The sequence below is a fragment of the Nicotiana sylvestris genome, chromosome 2 (genome assembly GCF_000393655.2).
Source record: "Nicotiana sylvestris chromosome 2, ASM39365v2, whole genome shotgun sequence".
NCBI lineage: Eukaryota > Viridiplantae > Streptophyta > Magnoliopsida > Solanales > Solanaceae > Nicotiana > Nicotiana sylvestris.
The window spans coordinates 84,111,545-84,128,718 of record NC_091058.1 but is presented as its reverse complement, the minus strand read 5'-3'; positions in this window follow the sequence as shown (position 1 = coordinate 84,128,718).

The window sequence follows — 17,174 nt, the reverse complement described above, 5'->3', positions numbered from 1 at the left end:
GCAATGTCAACAACCTCCTCAAAAGTAGCACCAGTCATCCTCTCTCAAGTCATAAGTATTCACCGATGGTACGTGAGGCCATCAACGAGCTTCCAGATCCTCCCTCTATCCGTGGGAACCAACCAAATAGCATGACGGGCCAACTCAGAAAATATCATCTCGTATTGCGTCACTGTCATACCATCCTGACGCAACTACTCGAACTGCATGCGCAGCTCCTCTCTTCAAGTCCGCGACACATACTTCTCCAAGAAGAGAACAAAAAACTCCTGCCATGAAAGTGGCGCTGCACCAACCGGCCTACGCCACTCATAAGCCTCCCACCAAGTGAAGGTAGCTCCAGTGAACTGAAATGTACTGAACGAGACCCCACTGGTCTCCAGAATACCTACTTTATGGAGCATCCTTTGATACTTATCCAAGTAACCCTAGGCATCCTAGCCCTCTGTATTGCTGAAAGTCAGAGGCTGGAGTCTCCCAAAACTCTTCAATCTATGCAGCTCATCATCAAGCATGACTGGAACTACATAATCCTGAGCAGGTGCAACCGGCTGGGCTGGTGGTGCCCCCGGTGTCTGAAGTCCCTGTACCTTCTGCTCTGCTTTACGGGTAGCGGGAGTCTAAGCACCTCCCCCAGCTTAGGAAGTGGCTGCTGCGGTAGAAATAGAGACCGTCTGAGCAAGACTGGTGCACACAGTCAGAATCTGAGCTAAGGTCTCTTGGAGACCTGGAATCACGAAGGGCACAACTGGTGCCTAAGCTGGTCCCGCTGGTGCATCCACAATTGGGACCTGATCTTGAATTGGCAACTGGTAGATCTGTAGGGGCTGCCCTAGCTACTGTGCGGGCTACACCTCTGCCCCTACTACAACCTAGACTGCGACCTCGGCCTTTTGCAGCCCTGATTGGTGGCACTTGTGGCCGTTAGTCCTGCCCAGTAGCACGTGTCCTCACCATCTGTGAGAGAATAGAATAACAGAAGTTTCCTTACCAGTATCAATAGATTCACACAATAAGAATTCAAGAATGTGAAGTTTTCTAAGAGTTATGTAGCCTCCCGAAGATAAGTATACGTCTCCATACCGATCCACGAGGCTCTACTAAGCCCGCTCATGACTCATGAGACCTATATAACCTAGGCTCTGATACCAAATTGTCACGACCCAAACTCAACCGTCGTGATGGCGCCAATCGTGGAACTAGGTCAGCCTCAACTCAACAAAACTCAACACAACAGTAATAGGTTTGAAAACATTAACGGAAGCATTTAACATAAAAGAAAACTGTTTGAAACATAAGAAAATTCTGAATGATACAATCCAGCCCAAAACCAGGGTGTCACTGAGCACATGAGTGTCTAGATCAGTAAATACAGTCTACTACAGTATCTGAAGATATAAACTGAAAGTATGACAGAGATAAAGAAGGAGGGTCAAGGCCCGCGAATGCCATGCAGCTACCTCGACAATCTCCAAACTCTAGGACCTCGATCAACAACTACCGCTACGACCAGTATCGCCTGGATCTGCACATGGGGTGCAGGGAATAACGTGAGTACACCAACTCAGTAAGTAACAAGTTCAAACTTTAGACTGAAAGGTACTAACGAACTCAACCTTAATAGGTAAAAATAAAAGTAAAGGTGCAGAAATGTAGGCATGCTTTCAAGTCAAAGATACAGCTCAAAGGAGTAAAATAAATGCAGATCTGAACAGTGTAAGGTATATAGCTCAGCTAATATCAACATGCCAATTCATAGAATGTATGAAATGCACCATGTACTTCCACTCTCAAGTGCTTAACCACTCGGTAATGTATATGGCTATTCGGCCCAGGGAAATCCATCCCGGAACATATACAACATTGACTGTAAGTCACCCAGTACCGAGGACAAAGGGCAATCAAACCCTGTGGAGAAATCCATCTCCAGGAGTCAAGTACTTCGGACAAATCAATGTCCAGGGAAATCCATCCCTCAATAATATCATCCATGCTCACTAGGGGTGTGTTACAGACCTCAGAGGGGCTCCTGCAACCCAAGCGCTATCATAATCATTAATATAACTGTTGCGGCGTGTAGCTCGATCCCATAACTATCACTCATAACCAGGCTTTCGGCCTCACTCAATCATCAACCTCTCCAGTCTCACCACGGGCTCACAATGCCATAAAAACAACCTGGAACAATGATATGATGAATCAATAAATAACTGAGACTGAGACATGATACAAAAATGCATGATCATGACTGAGTATGGAATATTAAATGAAACTAGAGAGATGACAGCAAGAAATGATCGCTAAGGGTCCAAACAATACCGGTATAAAGCCTAAATATGATTTCTAGGATGGTTTACAACTCAACTACTTTAACAAACGGAGAAAACATGGATATCAAACCAAGTTTAAAAGCGTTGCTTACCTCAAACCAAGCCAACATCCTACTCCGCGATGCCTTTGCCTCTCAAATCGGCCTCCTAGTGTCCCAAATCTAGCCACAAGCAATACAATACGATCAATATAGGTTAAAACGAATCAATTCCACAAGAAAAACTACCAAATTTGACTCAAACCCCGAAATTGGTTCAAACTCAGCCCCCGGGCCCACGTCTCGGAGTCCGACAAAAGTCACAATACCCAAAATCCCATTCACTCACGAGTCTAACCATACCAAATTTACTCAAATCCGACAACAAAATCCCCTTCAAAACCCCAAAATTCCACCTCAAGAACTCTTCCATTTTCACCACACATCACAATTTAGATGACAAAAATCAAGATACAATCATGAAATTTAACCAAAATCAAGCGAGGAACACTTACCCCAATCAACTCCCTAAAAATCCCTTCAAAAATCGCCCAATTCCGTGGTCTCCAGCTCAAAATATGAAAAATGGGCTCAAACCCTCGATTTTGAATATAACACTGTCTGCCCAAATTTCCTTCTTCACGAACGCGACCTTCCTCTCGCGATCGCATAGAACAACTTGACTGTCTCTCCGCTTTACTCTTCGCAAACGCGACACATGCCTCATAAATGCGATGCTTTACCGGCTCAGAACTTCGCGAACGCGACAACCACCTCGCGAACGCGTAGAACAAGGGCCTGGGGTCCCCAACTGCCTCACTCCTCTTTGCGAACGCGACCTTGCTCCCGCGTTCGCGATACACACTCAGACTACACCTTCGCGTTCGCATCCTCTCCTTCATGAATGCGACGAACAAAATCCTCATCACTCAGAAAACACTCTTTGCGAATGCGAAGACCTACTCGCGAACGCGAAAGAGGAAACCAGAAGAAATATAGAGCAGACATCAGCAATCTAACCAAGGCCAAAACTGATCCGTTGGCCACCCGAAACTCACCCAAGACCCTCGTGACCTCAACCAAACATACCAACACGTCCCATAACATCATACAAACTTAGTCTAACCTTCAAATCACTCAAAACAACATCAAATCACCAAATTACCCACGGATTCAAGCCTAAGAACTTCTAAACTTCCGAATTCCACAAACGATGCGGAAACCTATCAAATCATGTCCTAATGACCTCAAATTTTGCACACAAGTCAAAAATGATACCACGAACCTACTCTAACTTCCAAAATTCTATTCCGATCCCGATATCAAAATTTTCATTACCGACCAAAATCACCAAAGTTCTAACTTTCTAACTTTTTTTAATTCAAGCCTAATTCTACCACGGACGTCTAAATCACATTCTAGGCACGCTCCTAAGTCCAAAATTACCTAAGGGAGCTAATAAAATCTTCAAAATTAAATTCCGGGATCGTTTACATATAAGTCAACATCCGATCAACTTTTCCAACTTAAACCTTCTCCTAAGAGACTAAGTGTTTTAATTCACTCCAAAACCACTCCAAATCCGAACCAACTGACCCGGTAAATAATAACATAGCTGAAGAACACAAAAGAAGAAGGAAATGGGGGAACGAGGCTATAACTCTCGAAATGACCGGCTAGATCATTACATTTACCCGTATAACGGCACAATTGTATTTATAGCGTAGTTTATATACAAACGAATCAATTTTATCCCAAAATAATAAATAAATTAAATAAAATACAAGACTTAGCATTGAAATTGAGATAAAATAGCAGACCACTTGGTTCCGAGAGCAGGGCTTCCGAAAACAGTAATAAGAATATCGTTAGATAGAAAATAAAGTATTATTTAGCTTGGAATTATGTGTAGTACAAGTTTATTAGAATTCTCTTGTCCCACAATGGTTTTTGAAGTAAATATTTATAGTTATACCTAGGGAATAAGGTTCTAGGATCAAGCCCCTCTTAAATGACAATTATAGGGGCCATTGATGAATATCTAACGGTTGGTCATGAATGCCAAAATTCTCTGTAATGGATGTATATTTAATACTAAGGAATATTATTCATTGAATGTCATCTGGTGAAAAATATTTGTTTGCCCTCGTTGACAATGTTCTCTTCGGGTCTACTCGATGCCAACCGAAGTTGTTGCCTTTGAACTCGGTTTCCTCCTACTTCGTTTTCCGTTTGTTCTCGGTTCCACATGTTACTCTGTTATTCGAGTATTTAATATGAATCGATTTTACCTTATACAAATAGTCCCTCGTTTTCCAGGGGCACACCTTTGTGTCACCTGGAAGTTGGTGAAGATCCCCTTTTTGGCGAAAAATTTTCTGAACTTTTTTGCAAAGTTTCTAACGCTTGATAAAATGCATGTATCTTTGCATTTAATACCTCGAAAACGTGTTACTCCACAATTTAGCAATATTTTTGCCGGTTCTCGAGGTAATCATGGCCACGATTTTAGCCACTTATTCCTTAACTTATACGCCTCATTCTTCTTCTTATAGACTTAACAACTTTTCATAATCTCTCAACTTCTTTTCATTCAACTCTTTTCTGATTTCATCCTTCTTTAATCTTCTTCAAAAAACTCTAATCACTTTCTACTATTAATGGCTTCTTTCACTAACTCTTTTAAGAACTACAGTCTTCTCTGTGAGGGTCCTAAGGAGAGCAAAGTCAAGGAAATCGACATTGATGCTGACCCCTATACGGTGAGCCCCATCATCCATAAATATCTCAACACAACCAAGGACTTTGAAGAGAAGTTCCCTTCTTCAAATTCCCGTACTTGGGCGTTGTTGGCAAATTCCCTTCTTCTATCCATCCTTCCAATATTCCTACTGTGAAGGAGGATTGTGACTATCACAACTTTAATGTAATTGCTCCCGATTTGGTGGAGCGAGTAACTATTTCTAAGAAGGACTTCACGTATGTTTATACGTACCAATTTACTTGGGTGCATTTTCTTTGAGTGAAGGACTTGACCCATTGATTTTGGAGTTGTGCCACCGATACCAAGTTTAAAGGCTTGGACCGGTGGGTTCAGAAGATTCTGGACATCACCACGCCTGAGACCTGACAGTGGAAAGAGTTGGCCCCCAAATATGGATAGAGGGCCAAGAATCATGGTAAGTTGACTCGTAAAACCGATTCTGCCTTCGTTTCATCTTTGTACATAAGAAAACTGGTTAACCTTACTTTTTTGTTGGATTTAGGTCTCCTTCAAGGCTTTGTTACCATCCCTAAGGATGACATTTTGGTTGATTCTATAGAGGCTGCAAGGCTGTTAAAGGAGGCTCTCACTCGAATAGGCGCCATCAGATTTACTTCCGGTGCAAGCGCTTCGGAGTCCCTGACCGGAGAGCAAGCAACCAAAAAGGCATCGTTCTTCCTCGGCCGAGGGCAAGAATAAAAAAGTATAGAAAGCTGCTTCCAAGGCAGCCACAACCGCTATGGTTGTTGATGATGATGGGGAAGCTAGCGATGAAGGGGATTCCCTACAAAGGAGGCAATGACCTTCATCAACTCAACAGAATGCTCTATCTGAAGAGCTTATAACCCCAACCAAGGACGAAGCGCTCAGGGGAGAATTTGACTTGGTGGAGAAGGCCAATTCTCCCTCTCCGGTCCCAGTTGCTGATTCCGGTACTTTGAGGCCGAGTACTGGTCCTCTTCTGCCTTCGATTGGTGAGCAACCAACAAACAGCATTGCGTCCGCCGCAATTTCTTCTCAACCCACAAAACCATCAGCTTCATCTCCTTCCACGCTATCCATACTAATCTCGTCCAATTCACACCTCAAATCAAGGTTATGAAATGGTCGATCGCAATAATAATACCCAACAAAGAGTCGGAGTCGAATTCTACAAGGAGCTATATGTGGGAGTTAGGAGTATACATTGTAGAGTATGAGTTTGAACTATCTCAATTTGCACTTCCACAAATTGGAGTTGTTTCTATGTCTATTTTGAACTAAGATTGTAAAGTTAAGAAATGAAACTAGGAAATTATTTTGTTATTTTTCAAATTTTGTAAAAGGTCTAGGGTTGTGACCACAACCTAGGTGTTTGCCTAATAGGATAAAAACTTTTACGCTCATTTTATTGACTAGGGTGTATTATATCTCACAACACTATGTTGCCCACTCAATACCTCTCGGTCGGAGAGTGGTTTTGCCCAATTTGGCTTTGTCAAGACCAAATGTGTATCTACCAAAGCGGTTGATAAGAGCTCAAGTCGGGTTGTTACTATCTCTAGCTTGAACCCTTTAATTGGGTTAGTCAATTTCTTAATTGACCCAATTCCTTGTTAGCTAGGTTAAACTAGACTAGGTCCCTCTTTCTCAAGAAGAGACTAAGTCAAATAGGCATGAATTAAAGTTTGCAACCACTAATTCCACAAATAAAGCATAAACCAAGATAAATAACACACACCCATTCATAAACAAGCATAAACGTAACCACCTATAAGGTTTACACATTAGGGTTGGGTCACAACCAAGTAAAAATCTAACTAATCATGCTTGGAATTGAAGAAATAGAAGAAGAGATGCTAATTAAACTCATATTGTAAAATCAAAAATGACAAAATCTATGTTAAAACAACCCAAAATATAAAAAAAACTACTAAAGGAAGTAAAGAGAAACGGCTACTGTAGCTGCTGATGTCAAACGTTAACCTAAAAATGTGAAACTCGTCTATTTATACATGGCTGGAAATTTCGGACAAAAATACCCTTTGGGAGGTTTGCGGCCGCACAATTGTGGTCCGCATAATTCTTCAACTTGTTAGGATTGGAAGTCTGCGGTCACATAATTCTAATATGCGGGTGTAAGGCACTCTTTCTACGGTCCGCTGATTTGTAACTGTTGCCGCATCTTGCTCTTCTGCGGTTCGCACTTCTACATCTGCGGCCGCATAACACTTCTTCTATGGCCGTATAATTCTTGTGCGATCTGTACTCTTGATGGACTTAGAATGCACATTCTATAAACTTTGCTCCTGGCCTAGCTTTTGTGGTTGCAAAATTCATGTGCGGACCGCACTTTGCATCATTCTCTACTAAATTTTTCTTCATAATCTGTGGCCGCAGATAATATTCTTTGGTCCGCACTTCTGAGCTTCTGTGCCTTTTGTGTCCTTGAGTTCAGATTACTCCTTCTTGAGTTGGATTTCATTGTGGAAGTTCATCTTCCAGTATTCCTGCAATTAAGTACATTTCATCAGTTTTCGGGAATACAATTAAATACTTTTAGACTAAAACAAAAGCTAAAAGGCACTAATAAGTAGTCAAAATCCCTACTTATCAACTCTTCCAAACTTAAGTCTTTGCTTGTCCTCAAGCAAATAAAATAGTTTTCACCTCTAAAAGTTAAAGGACATTATAACCAGCCACGAGTGAATCATTCACACCTCAATTGGGACCAACAATTACCCACACCACTCATGCATTATTGACAAGGCAATAAGTTAACCATTTATGCAAATATAGCTCTATTGTGACATTATTTGAGCTTCAAGGGTTGACTTAGCTCATCAACGACTTTCGCTCTATCTTGTAGGTCATGGTGGATCTCAAACACCTCCTCCCCTACTCTCCATTTGCCAAACTCACTTAAGAATTTAGCACTCAATTCAAACATTTACGAAAGGTTCACTCATCTCTCTCAAGAGAATGTCACAAGTACGGCTTCTGGTACCATAAGTTTGTCCCTTATGTAAATCACCACTAATGTAGCTCACTCGGATCGAAATCAAGTAGGACTTCTTTCGGGATGTAATAAAGGCTTTTGGATTAGGAATTGATACAATATGGATAAGTGGTTATACCTTCCTTAAGCACTCCATATTTCAATTCTCGGCTCACACTTTACCGATTCCTTGAGGCACTTTCTTTTACTTGGAGGACTAGAGAGGCTTAACATCACTCTTTATTGATCATTTCATTCATATTTCTCCATGTTTGGGCTCATTTCCTTTCTTTGAATCCCTTCAACTCTTTCATTTATTCACTTTTTGCATTCTTCTTTTTGTTCTTTTCTTTTCTTTGCCTTTTCTTCTCGACATTTCTTTCACTCTTTTTGCACCTTAATACCTTTAATTTCCTCGTATCTCCACTAAACTTATGTTTTTAGACAATTGTTTCACATGAGTGTTAAGGAAAGCTCGTGTGCCAAGAGAGGGTCACTATAGAATGGATAAAAGCTTGTAACATGGCTTCCAAATGAGAAAGGCTAAAGGCTCGAAAGGCTTGACTAGGGATGACATCATTGGTAGGCAATATAAAACTCAAACGGGCCAAGAAAAGCCTAAAATCACTTCTCAAGCCAAGCAAAACTTACGATTTTGCCTTAAAACACATTCGGAGCAAGTTCTAGACCTTCCACACAAATACTCGGACTAGAAACAAAGCATCTCACCCCTTACGCAACTAGATTGTTAAAGAGTATAGAGTCGAGGGCCCACAACGACCAGATTCAAGATTGAAGATCACTATGGTCGACCACTCAACGGTATCAAAGTCAACACAAAAGTCACAAAGTCACTTACTAGAGCTATTTCCCTTTTAAAAGAATCCTTGTCTCTAACCATAAGCACGTAGTGAAATGTGTTGGTGTCAAATGAAGTATGTTTGTCTCTTTGAGTTTGACTTTATTAGGTCTTTTTATTCATTATTACTACCTAGAAACCAAAGACGGACCCAATCCCTTAAGAAGTTTGTCACGCCATCCATCGTTGGGAAGAGTCACCCGGTTCACACAAAAACTACCTTTGGAAAGAACCGTGACATTAAGAAAACCAAAGGCTTATTGTCCACTAAAACATAAAAATAAGTTATTAATTAAAAAGAAGCTGCTAAATTAAACACTAACTAATAAGAAAACAAAACAAAGAAGCTACAAAGCAAACTACTGAAAGCTTAACGAATATACATAACGAGAGAGGAAAATAGAGAATATATACATCATGAGAGAAATGAGAGAATATATACAGAATAAGGAGAGAAAAAAAAAGAAAATATTGTCAGTTATTACAAACAAAATGTCTCAATATCATCCAAATAGATCAAGTAAACTCTACCCCCCCCCCCTCCCGAATAAAAATAAGCATTGCCCCAAATACTTAACAAAATAAGAGTAAGGAAGGGTAAGAGTGAAGAAAACTCCCTATGTCGCTTTGGACATCTTTGTGTCTACAACAGCGTCACCGCCCTCAGTCTTCTCTAACTGGATCTCATCATCCTCAACTCTGGGAGTAGCTGGATTGGTGAACATCTAGCGTACCCTCAATGGCTTGTAGGGAAAGTACTTGTAAATGCCTTGTCGCAGTGGTTTGTTGTTTCGATGCTTAGTTAAAGACTATTTAACCGTCTCACAATGGTTTGTCGTTTCGATGCCTTGTCGTTTAAAGATCTTATTTTTAGTGATGGTGTTTCCTTCGTAGTATGCTTTTCATTACTGCCTTGCTAAAAACCTTGCCAGAGAAACCTAATTGGGAAAAAACTGGATGAAGGGAAAAAGAGTGCAGCACATACTTTCAGTACAAGCGGTGCTCATCGACAATAATACCTTTTGAGGTGGGTCACATTCCAGTTTCTTGTCAATTTGACTCCATCTTGATTTTCTAGTTCATATGATCCTTTCTCGATGACAGCTGAAACCAGGTTAGGGGCTTTCCATGTCGGACACAACTTCCCTGTGTTGAACTCCCGTGCGTTTTGAGTCACCTTTCTTAAAACCATGTCTCCCACTTTGAAATAATGAAGATTGGCTTTTCGATTATAGTATCTTTCCATTCTTTTTTCTGGGCCACCATCCTTATATACGTCAAGTTCCTGCAATTGTCAAGCATCTCCAATTTGACTAGCAATACTTCGTTGTTTGTTTCTTTGCCTATCAGAAAATACCTCAAGGTCGGTTCTCCTACTTCCATAGGGATTAGAGCTTCTGACCCCTATACGAGAGAGAAAGGTGTCTCTCCCATGCTTGACTTAGTTGTCGTCCGGTATGCCCATAACACTCCTTGTAACTCTTTGGGCCACTTGTTTTTGGTTGCTTCCAATCTCTTTTTGAGATTTTGAATAATCGTCTTATTTTTTATTTCGCTTGCTCATTTTCCCTCGGATGGTATGGCAAAGATGTGATTCTTTTGATATGTAAGTCTTCAAGTAATTTTGTGACCTTTGAGCCTATGCACTATGGCCCGTTGTCGCAGGCAATCTCCTTCAGTATTCTGAACCGGCAAACTATATTCTTCCAAAGGAAATCGACCACTTTGTGCTCGCCGATTTTTTGGTAAAGACCTGCTTCAACCCACTTTGTGAAATAATTAATTAAAATTAAAAGGAATCATACCTTCTCGGGGGCTAGTGGTAATGGCCCAACTATATCTATCCCTCATTTCATGAATGTCCATGGGGATAATACCGAATGCATCAATTCTACAGTGTTGGTGTACTAATGGTGCATGGCGTTGACACTTGTCACATTACTGAATGAACATTGTAGTGTCTTGTTCCATCTGGGGCCAGCAGTATCCCGTCCTAACTAGTTTTAGCTCCAACAAATCAGCGCCCGAATAATTTCCACAAATTCCTTCGTGAACCTCTCTCATGAAATAATTAGCCTCGAAGGCTCCTAAGCAGCGGGTAAATGGGCCTTGGAATGACCTTATGTATAACTATCCTCCTTAGAAGCTGTAACAAGCTGCTTTGGTACGGAGTGCCCGGGATTCCTTTGGGTCTTCAGGCAGCTTGTTGTGCTCAAGGTAGTCGATGATTTCATTTCTCCATTCCTAGACCAAGTGGCCAATGCATCCGCTTCTGCGTTTTCTTCTCTTGGGATGTGAGTAATTGACCATTCCCTAAACCGTTCGAGTCGAGTTTGAATTTTTACCATATATTGCTGAATGTTCCTCCTTGGTGTCGAAGATTCTATATACTTTATTTACCACCAATTGGGAATCACATTTAATTTCAATGACTTCGGAGTCTAGTCCTCGTGCCAGTTCAAGTCCTACAATCAAAGCCTCATACTCGGCTTCATTGTTAGTCAAGAACAATTTTTATGGCCTGCCTCAGGACTTCTCCCAAGGGCTTGATTTAAACTACCCCGAGCTCGGTCCCCTTCATGTTGGAAGCTCCATCGGTGAACAAGGTCCAAACTCCTAATGTCGTTTCTGACACCATCACCGCTTCCTATGTGGCCAAGGGCAGCAGCTCGGGATTGAAATCAACCAAAAAGTTGGCCAAAACTTGTGATTTGATCGTAGTCATAGGTTTATATTTGATATCAAATTCACTAATTTCGACTGCTCATTTGGACAGTAGATCTGACAACTTAGGTTTGTGAAGGACATTTCATAGGGGAAAAGTTGCCACCATGACTATCGGGTGGCATTGAAAGAAGGCCTAAGCTTTCGAGCGCCGAATACGAGAGCTAAGGACAATTTTTTGATGTGTGGATAATGAGTTTCCTCTCCCGATAAAATTTTGCTAATGTAATAGATACGAGATTGCATACCTTCGTCTTCTCGGACTAGAGCGGCACTTACCGCTACCTCCAAGACCGCTAAGTATATTAGCAACTGTTCGGCTTCCTCCGGTTTTAATAGTAACGGAGGGCTTGATATATACCTTTTCAGGTCTTTTAGAGCCTATTGGCATTCTGGAGAATATTCGAAGTTGTCTTCTTCTTCAGAAACAAGAAGATGTGATAGTATTTTTTTGAAGACCGATAAATGAACCTACTTAGATCAGTCAATCTTCCGTTTAGTCTTGAGACTTCTTTCACATTTGTCAGTTGGTTTGGAATGTCCTCGATGGCTTTAATCTTGTCTAAATTGACTTTGATCCCCCTTTGTGACACCAAGAAATCCAAAAATTTACAGGAGCTGACTCCGAAAGCATAATTTTTGGGGTTAAATTTCATGTTATGCTTCCGTAGGATGTCAAAGGTTTCCTAGAGGTGTTTCAAATGGTAACCATCATTCAAAGACTTAACTAGCATATCATCTATATAAACTTTAATTGTTTTCCATATTTACTTTTCAGACATTTTGTTCACGAGCCTCTGATAAGTGGCTCCGACGTTCTTAAGCCCGAAGGGCATCACATTATAGCAATATGAGCCAAAGTTCGTTATGAACAATGTTTTTCCTAATCCTCTAGGTTTATCTTGATTTGGTTGTACTCGGAATAGGCATCAAGAAAACTCATCAACTCATGTCCGGTCGTTGCATCAATCATTTGATCAATGTTTGGCAATGGGAATGAGTCTTTTGGGCATGCCTTATCTAGATCCTTATAATCTATGCACATGCAGAATTTATTATTCTATTATGGAACTACTACTATGTTAGCTAACCAGTCGGGATACTTTAGCTCCCGGACTGAACTGGTATCGAGCAATCGAGTTACCTCTTCTTTGACAAACATGTTTCTGACCTCGGCAATTCGGCACTTCTTTTGCCTTAGCGGAGGGATGCTAGGGTCCAGGATAAACTTATGCACGGACACCTCTAGCGGGATATCTGTTATATTCGTGTGCAACTATGCAAAACAATCAATGTTAGTTTTAAGAAATATTATTAACCTTATCTGAGCTCGGGGTTTAGTCCTATCCCTAAGTGGAACTTCCTCTCTAGAAACTTTTCGAACTATGCAACTTGCTTGAGTTCTTTTGTCGTGGATTTGGTCATGTCCGTTTCTTCCAATACATGACAATACCTTGGTACCTGGTGGGATTTCGACGACTCATCCCCTTTGTCGTCTTCGTTTGGTTCAGGCGTGAGCATCAGTTCTTGTAATTTTTATGCCGCATGTTCCTTCCCTTTACTGCTAGAAACCAGGACCGCTTTCATCTCCCTTGCTGCCGGTTGATCTCTTCTTATTTGTTTGATTCCTTTTGGAGTTGGGAATTTCAGAAGGGTATGTTGATGTTACGACCTTCATCTCGTGTAGCCATAGTCTATCAAGAATTATGTTGTAACCCTTGTTGCCATCTAATACTTCAAACAAGTTAGTCTTCATGACCCCTTTGGCGTTAGTGGGAAGCAAGATCTCCGCTCGGATTGTCACACTTGCCAAGTTGAACCTGGAGAGGAGCTTGGTTGCCGGAATGATGCTTCCGGTTAGCTTGGCTTGCTCCAGCACTTTCCATTGAATGATATTTGCTGAACTTCCTAGATCTACCAAAACACGTTTAATTATAAAATCTAGAACATTAAGAGAAATTACCAGGGCATCGTTATGCGGCAATCGAAGTCCATCGTCGTCCTCTTCTATGAAGGTGATGTTGTCCTCGGCGACTTACTGAAGTCTCTTGCTATGAGTCACCAATACTTTTATCTTTTTGCTGCCGAGAAGGTTATACTGTTGATCTCATTTTCCCCGAAAATCATGTTAATGGCTTGCAGGGAAGGGTCTTCACCTATCTTCTAGGGTGATGCGTTGTCCCGGTTGCGCCTGTAATTGTTTTTAGCCCGGTCGCTTAAGAACTCTCCAAGATGGTCGTTTTTCAACATTGTTGCCACCTCGTCATGCAGATTTCGACAGTCCCCAGTCCGGTGGCTGTTAATCCTATGATACTTGCACCATAGATTAGGATTCCTCTAGCTGGGATCAGATCTCACCAACCTTGGGAACCGTGCTACCTTGATGTTCCTCATCACCGATACCAGCTCCACTACACTGACATTGAAATTGTAGTCGGACAGCCTGGGATAGGTGGAATCCCGGGAACTCGATACCTCTTTATCTTGCAATGACATGTTATTCCGGTCACGGTTAGTTCCTCTGTCGGAAGCAAACATATCCGCAGATCGGAACCCTCGAGCACGTCTTTTAGCCCTCTTATAAGGCAAAAACTGGCCCTTAGAAAATCGCCGATCTGCATCAAAATCATCCTACGACTTATCCTTGTTCTTTTCTCAATGTCGACCCTTGATTGATGCCAGGAATCCAAGCTGATCATCTTCTATCCTTGTCTTTGATTTGTAACGGTTATAGACATTTGCCCATGTAGTTGGCTGGAACTCGAGCATGCTTTCTTGTAGTTTTCGGGAGGCATCGGAGCTTCCCGGGTTCAGCCCTTTAGTAAATGTCTTAGCTCCCATTCGTCTGGCACAGCCGGTAGTAGCATCCTTTTTTTCTGAAACATGGTCACAAACTCACGCAGCAATTCAGACTCTTCTTGTGTAATTTTGTATATGTCCGCCTTTCGAGCATGTACCTTCCTGGACCCTGCATAAGCCTTGATGAAAGAGTCTGCAAGCATCTCAAAGGAATTTATTGAATGTTCGGATAAGAGTGAGTACCATGTCAAGGCCCCTTTTGTAAGGGTTTCTCCAAACTTCTTCAGCAGGACCGACTCAATCTCGTGTGGAGCCATGTCGTTTCCTTTCACCACCGTTGTATAGGTGTTGATGTGCTCATGCGGGTCTGAAGTCCCATTATAGTACATCTGGCATTTCGAACCACTTCGGAATTAACTCTGGTGTCGCGCTAGGTTTGAACGACAACTAGGTGTATTTCTTTGAGTCTGGTCCCTTCAACACTGGCGGTGCACCTGGAATTTGGTCCATTCGGGCATTTATTTTCCTCATAAACCGTATGAGCTCGATTTTGAAGGGATCATTACTATTGTTGTTACCAGATCCACTATTGATCCCTTCAGCCCCGTCGAAGCCAACCTCACCCCTTGGGTTGTTGTTATCAACCCTTTATACTGTTTGATTCGCGGGAGCACAGGGAGGAACTGGACCTATTCCATCCGCGTTGTTGAATTTATAGCATGGTTTATAGACAAGCGAATCGATTTGATCCCAAAATAATAGATAAATTAAATAAAATGCAAGATTTAGCGTTGAAATCGAGATAAAATAGCAGACAACTTTGTTCTGGGAGCAAGGCTTCCGAAGACAGCAATAAGAATATCGTTAGACAGAAAATGAAGTTTTATTTAGCTTGAATGATGTGCAACACAAGTTTGTCAGAGTTTTCGTGTCCCACAATGGTTTTTGAAGCCACTATTTATAGTTATACCTAGAGAATAAGGTTCTAGGATGAAGCCCCTCTTAAATGACAATAATGTGGGTCATTGATGAATATGGAACGGCAGGTCATGAATGACAAAATTCTCTGTAACGGATGTATATATAATACTGAGGAATATTCTTCATTGAATGTCATCTGGTGGCAAATATTTGTTTTCCCTCGTTGACAATGTCCTCTTCGGGGTCTACTCGATGCTAACCGAAGTTGTTGCCCCTGATCTCGGTTTCCACCTACTTCTTTTTCCGTCTGTCCCCGATTTCACGTGTCACTCTGTCATTCGAGTATTTAATGTAAATCGATTTTACCCTATGTAGAAGCGACCTATCCTTTTTTAAAAAAAAAAAATTGAGCTCAGATGCGCTACTGTATCGTCCTGGAATCGGACAGAAACTGGATTTGGTTAGTAAAGGTAGTTCATGATACTATGTTAGGAAAATGAATTTTGGGCATAACTCAACCCAAAAGGTAATTTATGAGATGAAAATTGTCCAATACCATATAAAGAGATGACAACTTATTTCCTAAAAATATAATAGGACGCTCTTAACAGTAAATACGTCCCACCCTATATACCCGAACACCACTAGAAAATTTGTTACTGCTACCGACAATCTCAATTACCAGTCTGTGCAAGCATATTGCAGTAATTGCAGAGTTTTTTCGTTGTAAGAATTTTATAGTCGTTCTTTATGATACCGTGCCTAGATTGAACCGGTGGATCAATATAGCTAGCAGATGTCTCTGGTTACACATATATATATATGTTAAAGTTATATTTCGATTCTCTACTTGTCTTTATTCAAAGTTCCATCCACTGTATACAATCTTAGGTGCTGACAGATTTTGTACTTACCAATTAGTTGTGTAATAGTACGATAACGCTTAAATTTTCAGTTTTTGGGCTAGTGTTTATTTATGGCAAAACAACGTAATATTATTAGATTTTGTTTTTAGTGTTCACTTGTGAAAGGCCGGGAGAACTACTTAATTATAGCCAAAATTCAGAGGTGGAGCCACAATGTCGGCTACAGGTCTGGCCGAACCCAGTAGTTTTGGTTCAAATCATGTATTTGTCTTAAAATTTTCATTAAATATATACATATTATTAATTTAGAATCTAGCATTCCAAACATAAGTTTGAAATCCTGCTAGGAACTTCTGCTGTACTATTAATTGAGCTTGTTTTTCACGTGCAATGCATCTTAATATAGTAGATTATGGCCTATATATGTGTGTGATTTTACTTGTTGAACTTTTTTTTGGTTTACTTTTTGCGAAAGTGTTCTGTCTTGAATTGATAAAACACGTTACTAACTTAAAACAAATCCTCAAATAGTTGATATATCTGAAAAGTTAATCGATATACGAATCATTTGAGTACTGACTCCTTCATAGTACTCATTAAAGTTTGGGATGGCCACAAACAACAGAAAGGGAGCAATAGCATAATTATTACGCCCTTACTATTAACTTGACAGTTATTATTAAGTCCATATTTTCTTCAAAATACTAAACATGCAGTTAGAAATGATTGCCTATTGTATTATGGATGAAATTTATCTACAAGGAATGCGAAATAAGAATTGATTTCATAATATCACTGTGACAGTCCAACCCCATCTACCCAATGTAAGGACTTTTACATAGTTGTCATATGCACAGCTGAAAATGATGGATTGTTTTATGAAAAAGTAGGGTATTATTGAAGGCGTGTTCGCATAAAGGGCCTGCGTCCAAAATCAACCCCACCAAGGCAAACGT